Raw genomic sequence first — 17,788 nt, 5'->3', positions numbered from 1 at the left:
ACTGGGTCGTCCAAGTAATACCTTACGTGAGTAAGGGTCGATCCCACGGAGATTGTCGACTTGAAGCAAGCTATGGTTATCTTGTAACTCTTAGTCAGGATATCAATAATTCTCATATTTAATTGTAAAAAGTAAAAGAACATGAAATAAATACTTGTTTTGCAGTAATGGAGAACAGGTTGAAGTTTTGGAGATGCTCTATCTTCTGAATTTCTGCTTTCCTACTGTCTTCTTCTTCACGCACGCAAGGCTCCTTCCATGGCAAGCTGTATGTTGGTGGATCACCGTTGTCAATGGCTACCATCCGTCCTCTCAGTGAAAATGGTCCAAATGCGCTGTCACCGCACGGCTAATCATCTGTCGGTTCTCACTCATGCTGGAATAAGATCCATTGATCCTTTTGCGTCTGTCACTACGCCCAGCACTCGCGAGTTTGAAGCTCGTCACAGTCATCCCTTCCCAGATCCTACTCAGACAAGGTTTAGACTTTTCGGATCTCAAGAAAGGCTGCCAATAACTCTAGCCTATACCACGAAGGTTCTAATCTTAGATTAGAAACCCAAGAGATATGCACTCAAGCTATTGCAGATAGAACGGAGGTGGTTGTTAGGCACGCGTTCATAGGTGAGAATAATGATGAGTGTCACGGATCATCACATTCATCAAGTTGAAGTGCGAGTGAATATCTTAGAATAGAAACAAGCGTGATGGAATGGAAAACAGTAGTAATTGTATTAATTCATCGAGACACAGCAGAGCTTCTCACCCCCAACCAAGGGGTTTAGAGACTCATGCCAAATAGAATACAATATGAAATGTGTGAAGTGTCATGAGGTATCCAAATACAATAGCAAAAGGTCCTATTTATAGAAAACTAGTAGCCTAAGGTTTACAGAAATGAGTAAATGATGCAGAATCCACTTCCGGGCCCACTTGGTGTGTGCTTGGGCTAAGCATTGAAGCTTTCACATGTAGAGACTTTTTTTGGAGTTAAACGCCAGCTTTTGTGCCAGTTTGGGCATTTAACTCCAGCTTTTATGCCAGTTCTGGCGTTTTGACGCCAGATTTTTTATGCTGACTTAAAACGCCAGTTTGGGCCATGAAATCTTGGGAAAAGTATGAGCTATTATATATTGCTGGAAAGCCCAGGATGTCTACTTTCTAACGCAATTGAGAGCGTGCAAATTGGGCTTCTATAGCTCCAGAAAATCTACTTCGAGTGCAGGTAGGTCAGAATCCAACAGCATCTGCAGTCCTTTTTCAGCCTCTGAATCAGATTTTTGCTCAGGTCCCTCAATTTCAGCCAGAAAATACCTAAAATCACAGAAAAATACACAAACTCATAGTAAAGTCCAGAAATGTGATTTTTGAATAAAAACTAATAAAAACATAATAAAAACTAACTAAAATATACTAAAAACATACTAAAAACAATGCCAAAAAGTGTATAAATTATCCACTCATCAATTGGGCTGTGTCCCTTCGTCTGGGCCTGCTTGGCCTTCTTATGACGATTTGGCCAAACTTTTTTGAGAAGAGGTTGGGGATCCTGACCTGAAGAGGTCGGTCGCTTTGTCTTCAATCAGCCTGGGTCAGATGGCTCGACCCAGGGTATGAACACTGAGTTTCATACTTGAGGTCGAACTCGGATAGTTCTATAGCCTATTGAACCATTCTGCCCACAATGTTTGTTTTTTGAAGAATTTGCTTTATGGGCTGGTTCGTTTGAACTTTTATTGTGTGAGCGTGAAAATAAGGTCGTAGCCTTCGAGACGCCACTATCAAGGCATATGCAAACTTCTCAAGTTTTTGGTATCTCAACTCGGGAACTTATAGGACTTTGCTGGTGAAGTACACGGGATGCTGCCCGACCTCATCTTCTTGTATTAGTGCTGATGCCACAGCCTTTTCGGCTACAGACAAATACAGGACGAGTTCTTTCCCGATTTTAGGTTGGGTCAGAATAGGAGGTTTGCTTAAAAACCTTTTGAACTCCTGGAAAGCTTCTTTGTATTCTATAATCCATTCAAACTGGCATCCTTCTCTTAGTGGAGAAAAAGTGGTTGGGATCTCAATGCTGATCCTGCTAAGAACCTGGAGAGAGCTGCAAGTCGACCATTCAGCTGCTGGACTTCTGGTGCACGAAATTGTGATGTCCAGGCTCGAACAATCCCTGGCAAAGTGAGCAACTTGGTACGCGTAATCGTGATTACACTTTAATTATGTAAAATTCATGGCTCTTTCTTTCCCTGGCAATGGCGCCAAGAACATGGTGCCAATACCATGGTTCACAACTTCGATACAACTAACCAGTAATTGATGTATAAATCCACTTCCGGGGCCCACTTGGTGTGTGTTTGGGCTGAGCTTAAGTGTTGCACGTGTAGAGGTCCTTCTTAGAGTTGAACGCCAGCTTTTGTGCCAGTTTGGGTGTTCAACTCTGGTTTTGGCTCCTTTTCTGGCGCTGGACTCCAGATTTGGGTAGAAAGCTGGCGTTGAACGCCAGTTTACGTCGTCTATTCTTGGCCAAAGTATGAACTATTATATATTTCTGGAAAGCCCTGGATGTCTACTTTCCAACACAATTGGAAGCGCGCCATTTCGAGTTCTGTAGCTCCAGAAAATCCATTTTGAGTGCAGGGAGGTCAGAATCCAACAGCATCAGCAGTCCTTCTTCAACCTCTGAATCTGATTTCTGCTCAAGTCCCTCAATTTCAGCAAGAAAATACCTAAAATCATAGAAAAACACACAGACTCATAGTAAAGTCCAGAAATATGAATTTAACATAAAAACTAATGAAAACATCCCTAAAAGTAACTAGATCCTACTAAAAACATACTAAAAACAATGTCAAAAAGCGTATAAATTATCCGCTCATCACAACACCAAACTTAAATTGTTGCTTGTCCCCAAGCAACTGAAAATCAAATAGGATAAAAAGAAGAGAATATACTATAAATTCCAAACTATCAATGAAACATAGCTTCAATCAAATGAGCGGGACTTATAGCTTTTTGCCTCTTGAATAGTTTTGGCATCTCACTCTATCCATTGAAGTTTAGAATGATTGGCATCTATAGGAACTTCAGATTTCGAATAGTGTTATTGACTCTCCTAGTTCAGTATGATGATTCTTGAACACAGCTTCTTTATGAGTCTTGGCCGTGGCCCTAAGCACTTTGTTTTCCAGTATTACCACCGGATACATAAATGCCACAGACACATAATTGGGTAAACCTTTTCAGATTGTGACTCAGCTTTGCTAAAGTCCCCAATTAGAGGTGTCCAGGGTTCTTAAGCACACTCCTTTTTTGCTTTGGACCTTGACTTTAACCGCTCAGTCTCAAGTTTTCACTTGACACCTACACGCCACAAGCACATGGTTAGGGACAGCTTGGTTTAGCCACTTAGACCATGATTTTATTCCTTTAGGCCCTCCTATCCACTGATGCTCAAAGCCTTGGGATCCTTTTTATTTGCCCTTGCCTTTTGGTTTTAAGGGTTATTGACTTTTTGCTCTTGCCTCTTGGTTTTAAGAGCTTTTGGCTTTTTCTGCTTGCTTTTTCTTTCTATTTTTTTTCTCTATTTTTTTCGCCTATTTTTTTTTCCTGCAAGCTTTGTTCTTTGCTGCTTTTTCTTGCTTCAAGAATCATTTTTATGATTTTTCAGATTATCAAATAACATGTCTCCTAGTCATCATTCTTTCAAGAGCCAACATATTTAACATTCTTAAACAACAACTTCAAAAGACATATGCACTGTTCAAGCATACATTCAGAAAACAAGAAGCATTGTCACCACATCAATATAATTAGGCTAAGTTCAAGGATAAATTCGAAACTCATGTACTTCTTGTTCTTTTGAATTAAAACATTTTTCATTTAAGAGAGGTGATGGATTCATAGGACATTCATAACTTTAAGACAAAGTTACTAACTACTAATGATCATGTAATGAAGACACAAACATAGATAAGCACATAACATAGAAAACAAAAAACAGAAGAAATAAGAACAAGAAATGAATCCACCTTAGTGATGGTGGCGTTTCCTTCTTGAGGAACCAATGATGTCCTTAAGCTCTTCTATGTCTCTTCCTTGTCTTTGTTGCTCCTCCCTCATTGCTTTTTGATCTTCTCTTATTTCATGGAGCATGATAGAGTGCTCTTGATGTTCCACCCTTAGTTGCTTCTAATAATTGTGTGGAAGAAAATATGTCCCCTGAGGTATCTCAGGGATCTCTTGATTTACAGTCAAATGTTCTACCACTGAGCTATAGACCCTTGATGGAAGCTTTTGTCTTCCCTTTCCTCTTTCTAGAGGTTTCTTTGGCCTTAGGTGCCATCAATGGTTATGGAAAAAAAACAAAAAAGCTATGCTTTTACCACACCAAACTTAGAATGTTGCTCGCCCTCGAGCAAAAGAAGAAAGAATAGAGGAAGAAGAAGAAGATATGGAGGAGATGGAGGGAGGTGTGTATTCGGCCATATGGGTGGGATTGGGTGGGAAAGAGATGTTGAATTTTGAAGGTAAATGGGTGTATGGATGTGAGTGGTAAAGGGTTAATAGGGAAGAGTGTTTATTGGGAGTAGAGGATGATTGAGAAGAGAGAAGAGAGTGAGTGGAGGTATGTGGGGATCCTGTGGGGTCCACAGATCCTGAGGTGTCAAGGCATTTACATCCCTGCACCCATTAGGCATGTAAAAATGCCTTTGCACACAACTCTGGGCGTTCAGCGCCAGGTTGGTGGCCATTTTGGGCGTTCAACACCCATTTGTGTGCCATTTCTGGCGTTGAATGCCAGAACCATGCCTGTTCCGGCGTTCAGCGCCCAGAAGCTACCCATTTTGGGCGTTCAGCGCCAGAACCATGCTCTATTCTGGCGCTGAACGCCAGACAGATGCTCCTCCAGGGTGTGATTTTTCTTCTGCTGTTTTTGATTCCGTTTTCAATTTTTATATTTATTTTGTGACTCCACGTGATCATGAACCTACAAAGACATATAACTAAGAAAAATATAGTTAGATAAATAAAAATTGGGTTGCCTCCCAACAAGCGCTTCTTTAATGTCAATAGCTTGACAGTGGGCTCTCATGGAGCTTCACAGATCTGCAGAGCTTTGTTGAGACTCTTGATGAATGGATTTTTGATGGTATAGAATTTCACAAATGAATTCTTGTTGCAAGTATAGTTTCTAAACCAATCACTAATCCTTTCATACAATAAGTTGTTTGTCACTAGTACAAACCCCTAAAATTTATAAACCGAAGTATTGGACCTCGGGTCGTTCTCCCTAGGAATTACAATAAAGTGTCTTGTTATTGGTTATGAGTTATTTTGGGGTTTTGGATAAGAAGCATGAAAAGTAAATGGCAATGAAAATAAACTAACAACTATAAAAGGCTCTTGGTAAGGTATGAAAATTAGAAGTCCTATCCTAGTTATCCTTCTCAATTGTGATGAGAATTGTTCATTACTACCACTTAGTTAACCCTTACTAATTAAAGGAAAGTCAAGTGGATGAATTGACTTTAGCCACAAGTCCTAGCCAACTCCCAAGGAAAGACTAGCTTTAGTGCACTCCAAACCAATTAGCAATCTCTCCAATTATCAATCAACAAAGGAATTAGATAACTCAAGTGTCACTAATTACTCTACCTGGGCCAAAAGGAACAAAATCTATACTAAAACTAAAAGAGACATTTCAACAAACACATAAAGTGTAAGAGGAGTAAACATTATTAAATGCAAGAATTAAAGGAATCTACAACTACAAAAATAAGAGATCAGCAATAGAAAAGCAAAGAAGACACATTTATTATGAATTACCTCTTATTGAATTGGAAGAATGTAGAAGGAACAATACTAGATCTACAACAAAATATAAGAACAACATAAAGGAATTTACAATAAAAGAATAGAAGAAGATGAATGTAGCAACAAAGAATTGAGAGATAGAAGTAGAAGAACATGAATCTAAATCTAGATCTAAGGTTATTGAACTAAACCTAATCCTAATTCTAGAGAGAAGTGAGAGCTTCTCTCTCTAGAAACTCTAAAACTAATCCTCTCCCTAAAACTAATGACTAAAAGTGATTATTGGTCAAAAGGTGATGATTCTTCCCCTTCCCCTTAATCCTTCATCCTTTTATTCCTTTCCCTTAGCAATTTGGCGCCAAAAATGGGTTCAGAAACCCTCTCAAATCGCCAGGCACGTGTTGCATTAGTGAGGTCATGTGCCTTCATCGATGTGTGCGCGCATGGTACGCGTGCGCGCACGGTACGCGTGCGCGTCCCTGGCTAATTCTGCGATGTGCGCGCGAGCGCCTTGTGCGCGTGCGCGTGCATGGCTGACTTTGCTTCTTTGACTTTTTATGCTTCTCTCCACTTGCATGCTTCCTTCCTTGCTTCCTTTGATCCATGCCTAGCCTATTTCAATCCTGGAATTACTAGCAAACACATCAAGGCATCTTACGGAATCAAAGAAGAACTAGAATTCATCAAAATAAGGCTTAAAGAGCATGTTTTTACACTTAAGCACAAACATGGGAGAGATAACAAAATCATGCTAATTCCTAGGCTAAATGTGACAAAAGGTTATCAAAATACTCTAAATTCAATGCAAAACAAACCATCAAATTGGGGTTTGTCAACCTCCCCACATTTAAGCCTTAGCGTGTCCTCATGCTAAAATAAGAAGGAACTAAGGGTTATGACATTTATTGAATGCAACTAAACTATATGAGTCCTATCTAAATGCAATTATCTAAAGCAATTGGAAATGCTTAGTTCAAACAAATCAATTCTCAAGAGAGCATGTGTAAGCACAAGAGCTAGGCAATAAGGACTAAGTCCAAACCACAATTGTATTGAATTGTCAAAAAGAGTTCAAACTTGCAAGAATATAGATAATATGGGTGAACACATGTGATTGAACCTTTGAACCCTCACCGGATGTGTATCCGCTCTATTCACTCAAGTGTTTAAGGGTTAATTCACTCAATTCTCTTCTAATCATGTTTTTCAAAATTTGATTTTCTTCTAACAATCAACATTTATTCAATGCATGCATACATTCATCATGAGGTCTTTCATTTAGGTTGTAATGGGGTTAGGGTCAAGGTAGGATCATTTATGGTTAAGTGGACTAGGATTTGAGTCTTTGATTAGCATAGACTTTCCCACCTAACCTATTTAATGACCTATACAAATGCAAGCTATTCTAACTACCCATTCTTCACTTTTTCTTACATACTCATGCATTTTCTTTTCATTTCTCAACACTTATGCATTGATTCTTATTGAGCTTCACTTTGGGGCATTTTGTCCCCTTTATTGCTTTTCTTTTTTTTTTTCTTTCTTTTTCTATATACATTTTTTTTCTTTATATATATTTTTTTCTTTTTTCTTCTTTCAAACTGAATACGAGAACATCAATGCATAAGGTCTCTACAATTAATCAATACATGAATATGTGCCCAATTCCTAAACATAAAAGTGTACTGCCCCTTTTTATCCCATCCAATGTTCCCAAGCCTCACCAACTTTGAATAGTAAAACACTCTCACTAGCCTAGGTCAATCAAAGATCCAAACAAGGACTTTTCATTGGTTTTCCGCCTTAGGCTTGTAATGTGCTAAAATAAGAATAAGTTGGTTAAGCATAGGCTCAAAATTGGCTAACAATGGAGAGTAAAAGGTTGGCTATTTGGGTAAGTGGCTAATGAAAGAATGGCCTCAATCATATAAATGCACAAACACAAGAAATAAACGGATATATAGAATCAAGCAAATCAAGGATCACAATCATGGAAAGAGAACAATTTCACACAAGAATGGAAAATAAGTGGTTATAAAATGTAACCACATCAATAGGCTCAAGTCTCACAAGCTTGTGTTCTCAATTCAATACATGCTTCACAAGGTATGAAATTCAAGCAAGTTTCAAAAATTCTCTTTCAATCAATTGGGTTACTGCCCTATATTTAAACTTCTTGAAAAATCTCAATGTTTGACTAAGCATTGTTGTGATTGAAAAGTTCAAAAATTTGTTAGTTCACCCTTTCCTTTTTCACTTAGAACCAATATATTATGCAAAAAGGGTGACTAAATATTTGCAATCCAAAGTATGATTTCTAATCATAACTACAAACTAAAAACAAAGATAAACAAAATGTATAAAGAAGAATCCAACTAAAAGTACGGAATCTATCATCCAAAACATCTAAAAATATCCAAAAGCATCAAAATATCTAAAATCCAAAATAAGCAATAAAAGCAATAAAAGTATCCAAAGCAAACTAGAAATGCATCAAAATATATACAAAGATGTGCAAAATGAGATAACTAGGCCGAAAAGTTCACCGGTTCCCAAATAATGCTACCGGTGCCCTCCCCACACTTAAAACCAAGCATCGTCCTCGATGCTAAACCGGAGGATCAGTGGGAGGTACAACGATAGGCTCTGGCTCGGACAGTGGCTGGGGCTGTGGGACCGGCTCCTCCTGAGTCTGTGGCGGCTCTGTAGTGTCAGGGGCATCCTGCTGAACCGGTGCCTCCGCGTCCTCCTCCTGATGATCCTGCTCATCGGAGGTCGGAGAGTCTGGAAGTGGAGGTAACTCAGCGCCAAGGGAGATGAGTGCCTGATCCATCCGATCCAGTCGGCGTCTGACATGAAGCCTCTCGCGCTCCAAGAACCGAAACAGACGCTGAACCAGTAGGTAAGTGGGCTCGGGTGCTGAAGGAGGTGGGGCTGCTGGCAAAGAAGATGGTGTAGCTGCCTCGACTGCCGCTCTAGCTCGAGAACGGCGGCTGGTCGGGGGCCTCTCGTGCACCCACACACCCCAGGGAATAGTAACTTCCTTGTCGTCGTCATCTGGAGGTGGTGGTGTCACGTCATCGTCCTCCCACGGGACATCAGCTAGCTCAGCTAAGCTAGTAACCAGTGTCGGAAACGGTAACAAGCCGCGAATATGAGCTCTCCACATGCTATGCCTAATCAGCCGGGGAAAATATACTTCTTTCCCCTCCATGACACACCCAATCAAGACCAGCATATCCATCGGAATCTCCGAAAAGTGAGTGGTAGGGAAGACATAGTGGGCAAATATTTGTTGCCAAGTCCTAGCCTCCCTAGTCAGATGTGCAAATAGCATGCCCTTGGGCTTTGTGTTGCTCGAATCCATTACCCAAGAAGCATCTGGTGTAGCAATCACGCGCCTAAGCACCTCATAGTCGAAAGTCATGGAGAGGAGAGCTACCTCTGCCTGCTGGTAGGCACACATCTCAGGAGTACCAACTCTGCAGAGCAGTGCATCCCTCAAGGCATCCTCAGTGATCATAATCTCTCTACCCCTCAAGAATACTGAATCCAAGCCCGGTCGAAAGAAATTGCAGTAAAATTCCTTGACCCACGAGATGTTAATCCGTCCCAAGTCCCTATCGACGAAATCCAAGCCCAGCTCAGAAATACGGGCGTTTATGGCACGCCTCACATCGTTGGGAAGATTCAGCTTCTTCTCAATATTCAGATTCTTCTTTGTATAACGGGAGAGGCGTAGCTCGCAGTAGAGGTTTGGAAATTTGGTTGGATCAGTGGACGGGAGTAACTGATTTTCTTTCTCCTCCTCATTCAGCGGATTCCTCGCATAGTTAGCAGATGGTGGGGGTGTAGAGGTCTTGGAGCGCTTCCTTTTTTTGGAAGCAGAGGCTATGGCTTTTCCTCTATCCGACATCCTGAAAAATATGATAGAAGATATAAAACATTTAGCATGTAACAAAGAAGGCATGTTCAGGAGACAAATATCAAAGAGCAATCATGATGTTGCACTGAATACGTAAAAGTGAACAAGTAAGCATAAGTGAATGAACCAAGACTGTAATCTTCATTAAAGGCAACATCTCATATTCAAAAGGCAATAATATCATCATAATTTTGAAAGAATTGTTAAAGAGGGTTAAAAGTGAGTGGAAGTAAAACGGTTAAAGAAATTAGTAAGTTAGAAAAGTGGATTAGCGATATGATGATATATAGGCTCAATTGAACGAGAAGTTGCGGTTCATGTTCACAATGATTGTGCAAATCCGGGAAGTCAAAAAGGGAAACAGAAATTTGCCCAAAACTGAAATAAAGATCAAAATGAAACTAATTTCCTTGAAAATCGGGCAGCATTCCGGCTTAAAATTGGACGTTCCCGGATAGCAAAATAGCACAATTAGCACGAAAAATAACATCAATCACGCACAGCAGCAAACAGATATTATTTGGCAACACATATTGCATGGAATATCAACCCAAAACCAACATACCGTACCCAAGGAAGCAAGTAGCGGATATGCACATACGGAGCAATTATCAGGCCTAGAATCCTCTATCCAGCCCTAGCTACCTAACAGCAATTATATCTATCTAACCTAACATACAAAATATGAATTTAGCTAACTAACATGCAATTCCAGGAACTAACATAAATGAACAAATAAAAAGGAAAAATAGAAAAAGAAATAACAGAAATGGAGCAGGAACCTGGGAGCCGGGAAAAACTGAGAATGGAAAGGGGAACGACGATAAGGCAGGGGCAGCAGAGACAGAACCGGGCACCGCCGTGAACGGTGGCGGTGAGGACGGCTGGCGCGGTGGTTTGGCCGGAGGGATGAGAAACTGAGGGGAGGAGGGAGGGTGATGGTGAGAGAGGAGAAGGATAGGAGGATGTGCAGGAAGAACAGAGAGGGGGAAGCCGCCGGCAGTGATGACGGGGTGGCGGCGGAGGGAAGGGTGAGAGGAGTGAGAGGGAGTGAGAGGGAGAGAGAGAGAACGGGTGGTGGTGAGAGGGAAAGGGAATTGATGGCCAAGGACGGTGACGGAGGTAGGTCGTGCGGCGGCGACCGGCGCTGCTGCTGCGACGGCAGTTGGGGGAGAGAAGAAGAAGAAGAGAGTGGAGGTTGGGGAAAGGGTTGCGCGACTACGCAGTGTGCTTCGCGAGCTAGGGTTATCCCTATTTTTGAATCGGCGCGCGCGCGCACCTTGCGCGTCCGCGTCCATTGAGAGAACGTGGGCCCTACGCGTGCGCGTACAACGCGCTTAAGCGGGGGTGAGCAGAATAGGAAAGGACGCGTGCGCTTACCGTGCGCGCACGCGGGCATGGAGTTGGGCTAGGGGCTTAGAGTTGGCCCAACTCAGGCCTAACTCTCTGGAGACTGGCCTGGGAGTCGCGCACCAGACCTGCGCGCACGCGGCATGTACGCGTCCGCGCGCATTGTGGGAAAGGGAGATTCATGCGTGAGCGTGCAGTGCGCGCTAACGTGGGGTGGCATATATTAGGCAGGGGCGCGTGCGCGTACGGTGCGCGCACGCGTACATGAGATTGTGCCTGAGGCTTAGAATGGGCTTGAGGCACGCCCGACTCTCGGGTTCGTGGCCTAGATTGGTGGCAACACGCAAGGACGTGCGCGCGGTAAATGCGCGTCCGCGTACATTGACGGATTGTGAAATGGCGCGCCGGCATGATGCATGCGCTCGCGCAGATCGGGTTGGGCCTGGGGCCTAAAGCTAGCCCAGAAATGGCTTAACTCTCTGGGGTTTGGCTCAATCATTTGCAGCAGCAAATCAGCGCGGACGCGGCAGGTGCGCGTCCGCGCGAACTTCCATGTTCTAATAGTCGGCGCGCCCACACGTAGTGCGCGTCCGCGTGGGTCAGGTTGGGCTCAAGGCACAATGTTTGCCCAAGAGAGGCCCAACTCTCGGGAGTGTGGCTCGTGGTGCATGCGCACCGGGACGCGTACGCGTACGTTGTGCGCGCGCGTCCACGCCCTTTCTCTTTTTTTTTTTTTCTTTTTTTTCAGAAAAAAAAACTTGCTGGGTGCTCCCCTTAGTGTTCACAACTCTTATTCACTCAACCATCATACAATTCACAAAAATGCAGTTTTTGATATTATTCATCTACTACTAAACACAACATGCATGTGACTAAGCTAACAATTAAGTCGTACAAACAAATTTGTATGAAACATCTACCTACAATGGTAACTCAAATCACTTATTAAGTAAATTTAAAAGAGTGGAAAGAGTTTACCATGGTGGGGTGTCTCCCACCTAGCACTTTTAGTTTAAGTCCTTAAGTTGGACATTTTGAGAAGCTTATTGTCATGGTGGCTTATGTTTGTACTCATCCTTGAATCTCCAAGGATCCTTGCTTCTCAATTGGTTGACAGAATTTCCAACCATATTCATCAAGCTCGGGCACAGTTCCACCCAAGATATGAGTCCCCATAGTTGGTCTTCATATAGCGAACCGGGATCCCATATCTTATCTTCACACCCATCTTCGATTTGGTCTTCATACTCTCTCTTTCCGGGTGGTTGACATATAGAATTCCCTTTAACATACCAAGCCTTCCGTTGAAACCCATGCAAAGTGGTATTCTTCCAATCATCGTTCCTATGCCTTGAAACCTTGACCTTAATGAGCCTAATTCCTAACTTGCAACCACTACACAATTCTCTTTTTCCTTTAAGTCCACAAAGAGCTCTAAGTTGTCCATCCGTTTCAATCAAACCATATTCAAGCGAGAAAGTAAAGCTTATGGATAAGAATTTTACCCACTTGAATGTTGTGTTGGATGGTGACTCGGAAAGGGAGACCTCCCCACACTTAGATAATGCAAGGTCTACTTCCTTGTGCTCTTCTTTGTGTATTTCCACCTCTTTGCGAGCTTCCTTGATTTCAACCTTTCCCCTTTTATCACATAGCTTGGTGTTGTCTTCAAGAACTTTGATTTCTTGCCTAATGGGAGGTGGTTCAATTTTGGATAGAAATTCATTGATGAATAGATCCATTTCTTGGTCAACCTCTTCATATTCTTCAATTTCAATATACACCATGTCCTTCTCATCTTCCTTGGGAGGTTGCGCACACTCTTCTATAATTTCAACTCTATGTCCAATGGGAGAGGATTCCATTGTAGAGAGGAATTCATCCATGATTGAATCCATCTCTTGATAAGCCTCTTCCAAGTCTCCAACGATGATATGCCTTGGGGGTTGCGCACCCTCCTCAACATCAATATCAAGCTTCTTGGACGAGTTCTCCATGATGCTACATTCCCATGGACTTTCAACATCTCCTAAATCTTCAACCACTTCTTCCTTTTCTTCAATGATTATAGGTTCCTCTAGTTGCTCCAATACAAAATTTGACTCCTTTTTCTCCACCGAATTTTCCAATTTCACCTTCATACTTTGCTCTTCTTTTGACTTTTCACATGTGGTCACGGAGGTACCTTGAGTATTCAAGCATTGGTGGGCTAAAGTGTGCACCACCTTGGTCAAATTGGTCACAAACTCAAGTGTATCCCACTTCATGGCTTCTTGTCCTTGGAGTAACAAAGTGAGAGGATCGTCTATTGGGGCTTGGGGTGAATAGGAAGGTTCATTATTTTGGAGGGAGGGTTCATGGTAGGAAGGTGGTTCTTCTTGGTAAAGGTATGGAGATGATGAGTATTGAGGTGGTTCTTGGGAGTAATCTTGATATGGTTGTGGTTATTCTAGAGGTTCTTGCTCATAATGGCCATAAAAATATGGTATGGATGATTGGTTATATGATGGATATGGATCATAGGGTGGTGCTTGGTGATGAAAGGCTTGTGAGAATGGTTGAGGTTCATGTTGAGGGTATGGATCATAGGCATATGGTGGTGGTTCTTGAAAATCACAAGGTGAGTCACCATAGCCATTGGATTGGTATGCATCATAGAATGACTCTTCTTCATAGTGCATTGGTGGAGGTTGTTGCCATGAGGATCGATCATATGCATATGGCTCCTCCCACCTTTGGTCATCCCATTCTTGATACACATCTTCATTATAGTCCTCATTTCCTACAACATGTTGATAACCAAACTCATAGCCAAGGTGAGAATTCATGATAGCAAGAAGAAAATGAAAACAAAATCAAATAAGAAGCAAGAAAATTAAATCCTAAAACTAGCAAGAGCTAACAAAAGCAAACATATTCACACTATTCACATATATACAATAACCAATAACATAACACCATTGCATGTCCCCGGCAACGGCGCCATTTTGATGAATGGATTTTTGATGGTATAGAATTTCACAAATGAATTCTCGTTGCAAGTATAGTTTCTAAACCAATCACTAATCCTTTCATACAAAAAGTTGTTTGTCACTAGTACAAACCCCTAAAATTTATAAACCGAAGTATTGAACCTCGGGTCGTTCTCCCTAGGAATTACAATAAAGTGTCTTGTTATTGGTTATGAGTTATTTTGGGGTTTTGGATAAGAAGCATGAAAAGTAAATGGCAATGAAAATAAACTAACAACTATAAAAGGCTCTTGGCAAGGTATGAAAATTAGAAGTCCTATCCTAGTTATCCTTCTCAATTGTGATGAGAATTGTTCATTACTACCACTTAGTTAACCCTTACTAATTAAAGGAAAGTCAAGTGGATGAATTGACTTTAGCCACAAGTCCTAACCAACTCCCAAGGAAAGACTAGCTTTAGTGCACTCCAAACCAATTAGCAATCTCTCCAATTATCAATCAACAAAGGAATTAGATAACTCAAGTGTCACTAATTACTCTACCTGGGCCAAAAGGAACAAAATCTATACTAAAACTAAAAGAGACATTTCAACAAACACATAAAGTGTAAGAGGAGTAAACATTATTAAATGCAAGAATTAAAGGAATCTACAACTACAAAAATAAGAGATCAACAATAGAAAAGCAAAGAAGACACATTTATTATGAATTACCTCTTATTGAATTGGAAGAATGTAGAAGGAACAATACTAGATCTACAACAAAATATAAGAACAACATAAAGGAATTTACAATAAAAGAATAGAAGAAGATGAATGTAGCAACAAAGAATTGAGAGATAGAAGTAGAAGAACATGAATCTAAATCTAGATCTAAGGTTATTGAACTAAACCTAATCCTAATTCTAGAGAGAAGTGAGAGCTTCTCTCTCTAGAAACTCTAAAACTAATCCTCTCCCTAAAACTAATGACTAAAAGTGATTATTGGTCAAAAGGTGATGATTCTTCCCCTTCCCCTTAATCCTTCATCCTTTTATTCCTTTCCCTTAGCAATTTGGCGCCAAAAATGGGTTCAGAAACCCTCTCAAATCGCCAGGCACGTGTTGTATTAGTGAGGTCATGTGCCTTCATCGACGCGTGCGCGCACGGTACGCGTGCGCGTCCCTGGCTAATTCTGCGATGTGCGCGCGAGCGCCTTGTGCGCGTGCGCGTGCATGGCTGACTTTGCTTCTTTGACTTTTTATGCTTCTCTCCACTTGCATGCTTCCTTCCTTGCTTCCTTTGATCCATGCCTAGCCTATTTCAATCCTAGAATTACTAGCAAACACATCAAGGCATCTTACGGAATCAAAGAAGAACTAGAATTCATCAAAATAAGGGTTAAAGAGCATGTTTTTACACTTAAGCACAAACATGGGAGAGATAACAAAATCATGCTAATTCCTAGGCTAAATGTGACAAAAGGTTATCAAAATACTCTAAATTCAATACAAAACAAACCGTCAAATTGGGGTTTGTCAACTCTCCAACACCAAACTTAGAGTTTGGATATGGGAGTTCAACACCAAACTTAGAGTTTGGTTGTGGCCTCCCAACACCAAACTTAGAGTTTGACTGTGGGGGCTCTGGTTGACTCTGCTTTGAGAGAAGCTTTTTTTGCTTCCTCTCCATGGTTGCAGAGGGAGATCCTTGAGTTTTGAACACAAGGGAGTCCTCATTCCATTGAAGGACTATTTCACCTCTGTCAACATCAATCACAGCTCTTGCTGTGGCTAGGAAAGGTCTTCCTAGGATGATGGATTCATCCTCTTCCTTTCCAGTATCCAGGACTATGAAATCAGCAGGGATGTAAAGGCCTTCAACCTTTACTAACACGTCCTCTACTTGTCCATAAGCCTGTTTTCTTGAACTGTCTGCCATCTCTAATGAGATTTTAGCAGCTTGCACCCCATAGATTCCCAGTTTCTCTATTACAGAGAGGGGCATGAGGTTTATTCCTGAACCAAGGTCACACAGAGCCTTAAAGATCATGGTGCCTATGGTACAGGGTATTATGAACTTTCCAGGATCCTGTCTCTTCTGAGGCAATGTCAGTTGATCCAGATCACTTAGTTCATTGATGAACAAGGGAGGTTCAACTTCCCAAGTATCAATGCCAAATAATTTGGCATTTAGCTTCATGATTGAACCAAGAAACTTGGCAGTTTGCTCTTTAGTAACATCCTCATTCTCTTCAGAAGAGGAATACTCATCAGAGCTCATGAAGGGCATAAGGAGGTTCAATGGAATCTCTATGGTCTCTAGATAAGCCTCAGAGTCCTTTGGTTCCTCAGAGGAAAGCTCCTTATTGATCACTGGACGTCCCAGGAGGTCTTCCTCCTTGGGATTCACGTCCTCCTCTCCTTCTTTGGGTTCGGCCATGGTGCTTATGTCAATGGCCTTGCACTCTCCTTTTGGATTCTCTTCTGTATTGCTTGGGAGAGTACTAGGAGGGATTTCAGTGATCCTTTTACTCAGCTGGCCCACTTGTGCTTCCAGATTTCTAATGGAAGATTTTGTTTCATTCATGAAACTTACAGTGGCCTTAGACAGATCAGAGACTAAGTTTGCCAATTTAGAAGTATTTTGTTCAGAGTTCTCTGTCTGTTGCTGAGTGGATGATGGAAAAGGTTTATGATTGTTAAACCTATTTCTTCCACCATTATTAAAGCCTTGTTGAGGCTTTTGATCCTTCCATGAGAAATTTGGATGATTTCTCCATGATGAGTTATAGGTGTTTCCATAAGGTTCACCTAAGTAATTTACCTCTGCTATTGCAGGGTTTTCAGGATCATAAACTTCTTCTTCAGAAGATGCCTCTTGAGTACTGTTGGATGCAGCTTGCATTCCATGCAGACTCTGAGAAATCACATTGACTTGCTGAGTCAATATTTTATTCTGAGCCAATATGGCATTCAGAGTATCAACTTCAAGAACTCCCTTCTTCATAGGCGTCCCATTACTCACATGATTCCTTTCAAAAGTGTACATGAACTGGTTATTAGCAACCATGTCAATGAGTTCTTGAGCTTCTGCAGGCGTTTTCTTTAGGTGAATGGATCCACCTGCAGAAGTGTCCAGTGACATCTTTGATAGCTCAGATAAACCATCATAGAATATATCCAGGATGGTCCATTCTGAAAGCATGTCAGAAGGACACTTTTTGGTCAACTGTTTGTATCTTTCCCAAGCTTCATAGAGGGATTCACCTTCTTTCTGTCTGAAGGTTTGAACATCAGCTCTAAGCTTGCTCAGCTTTTAAGGAGGAAAGTACTTGGCTAAGAAAACCGTGACCAGCTTATCCCAAGAGTTTAGGCTGTCTTTGGGTTGAGAATCCAACCATAATCTAGCTCTGTCTCTTACAGCAAAAGGGAAAAGCATGAGCCTGTAGACTTCAGGATCTACTCCATTAGTCTTAACAGTATCACATATCTGCAAGAATTCAGTTAAGAACTGAAAAAGATCTTCAGATGGAAGTCCATGAAACTTGCAGTTCTGCTGCATCAGAGAAACTAATTGAGGTTTCAGCTCAAAGTTGTTTGCTCCAATGGCAGGAATGGAGATGCTTCTTCCATGTAAATTGGAATTAGGTGCAGTAAAGTCACCAAGCATCCTCCTTGCATTATTATTATTTTCGGCTGCCATCTCTTCTTCCTGTTCGAAAATTTCTGAAAGGTTATCTCTGG

General features: G+C 41.5%; 1 non-coding gene across 1 annotated transcript; it reads left to right on the top strand.

Annotated features, from left to right (window-relative positions):
* Nucleotides 1-17,243: 17,243 nt before the first annotated feature.
* Nucleotides 17,244-17,351, top strand: LOC148577025 (small nucleolar RNA R71). Its single transcript, XR_015903252.1, has one exon. It is a non-coding gene; the product is annotated as a small nucleolar RNA R71 (small nucleolar RNA).
* The last annotated feature ends 437 nt before the right edge of the window (nt 17,352-17,788 follow it).

Source organism: Arachis ipaensis, chromosome B1, assembly GCF_059453495.1.
Source record: "Arachis ipaensis isolate K30076 ecotype BB chromosome B1, ASM5945349v1, whole genome shotgun sequence".
In the NCBI taxonomy this organism is placed as follows: Eukaryota; Viridiplantae; Streptophyta; class Magnoliopsida; order Fabales; family Fabaceae; genus Arachis; species Arachis ipaensis.
Note: the sequence above shows the minus strand (reverse complement) of the source record. Positions and strands in the feature narration are given on the sequence as shown.